Here is a 1525-nt window from a genome sequence, read left to right as displayed (position 1 = left end):
CAGGGCCCCGGACCCCAGGCGTGCTGGGGAGGCTGTGCCCCACCCGCCAGGTGCTCGGCTGTCTATATGTGCCATTGCCACGTGGCTAGGAAACACATTTCCTCTCTAGGGGAAGAGTCCTGGATGCAAGCGTCTTGATCCGTGAAGAGGGAATGATACAGTGACCTTGTAGGTAGTGAGGATTCCTCTAGAGGATGGAACCTCGGAGGCCGTGCCGTGCCGACCCGTCCTGGAAACCTGCCCTGGAGTGGCCATTCTGCTGTCTGGAAGCATAGAAGTACCCTGGCCACAGACCCCGCCCTGAGGAATCTCCCAGTCTGGCTGGATAAGATGAGGCACCGTGATCGCCACAACAACAGAAAGAGTGGGTGACTCCCAAGCCCCAGTCTGGCTCCTGCCTGATCCAGAAGGATGTGCCTGGGAGTGAGCTTCTACAGCGAGGGTGGCAGTGCTGGCCGGGTGTCCCTCACCCCCGACGGGATGGCCTCAGCCACGCAGGCACAGGGGAGGTGTCCAGGCGGCTGTGCCAGGCCCAGGCAAGAAGGAGCAGGCCCGTGCTCGTGCTGCGTGAGTCACCTTGTGATGAGCCAGCAGGTGTGTGGGGAGGGCAAGAGGCCTGTACACTTGGACTGGGTCCCCACAGCCTCCCTCTTACGCAATGACTCAGTGTCTCTGGGTGGAAGGAACAGCCTTCTGGAGAGGCAGGGTGGAAGACCCCATTCCCCTGTGGGCCCGCTGAGCCGACAGCTCTGAGAGCTGCAGGGGAGGGCAGGGGCCCACCTTGCCACTCAACCCACACAGCTCACAAGTCCACAGGCATTGGGGGTGCTGGTGGCACCCTGTGGGCCGTTCCCTCTTGCGAGGTGAAACTCAGCAGCTCTGCCGGCACTCTCTGTCACAACCACTCTCCTCAACACCAGCAGTCTGACCAGCTGTTGGCCCTCACTCCCTGCCTTCTGCAGGAGATCACCTGCCACCACAACATCCCAGGCCAACAGACAGCCTTCACTTTTGTTCCTTCAGCCTCCAAAGAATCACGTGGAGGGGACCACAAACAGGCTGAAGTCCTCCCAACATCCAAGCGTCTCATTGCATCTCCACAGGGCTGCGACGGGTGGGGTCGAGTCTCTTGGCGAGTTTCCGGTGTACAGCCCCTCACCATCCCCCACAAAAACATCAGGTGTGAGATGGAGCCGAGGGGGAGGCGGCTGAGAAGGGCGTGGGGGGCGAGGAGCTGGTTAGGAGGTGCAGGCAGGAAGGGAGGCAGCGGGCTAAGGGGACTGAACACTGCGGGAGCGGACCATGGTGCGCGATGCCAGGGTGCAGGACCGCAGGGCCGGAGCCTGGGAGGGGAGAACTGGAGAGAAGCCGATTTCGGCTGGGGGAGGGGAGGCCCCTGATAGGTGCGCGGAAGGCGTGATGTCACGTCCGGCGGGGGAAGCCCTGCCTCAGCGCCCCCACCCCGCCCCGCCCCCACAGGTGGTGCCTCCGCCCCGGGCGCTGGGCGTGGAGGGCCCGCCTTCGG

Source organism: Rhinolophus ferrumequinum, chromosome 8 (assembly GCF_004115265.2).
Source record: "Rhinolophus ferrumequinum isolate MPI-CBG mRhiFer1 chromosome 8, mRhiFer1_v1.p, whole genome shotgun sequence".
NCBI classification, from domain to species: Eukaryota; Metazoa; Chordata; class Mammalia; order Chiroptera; family Rhinolophidae; genus Rhinolophus; species Rhinolophus ferrumequinum.
The sequence above is the reverse complement of the archived record's forward strand: the minus strand, read 5'-3'. Positions refer to the sequence as shown.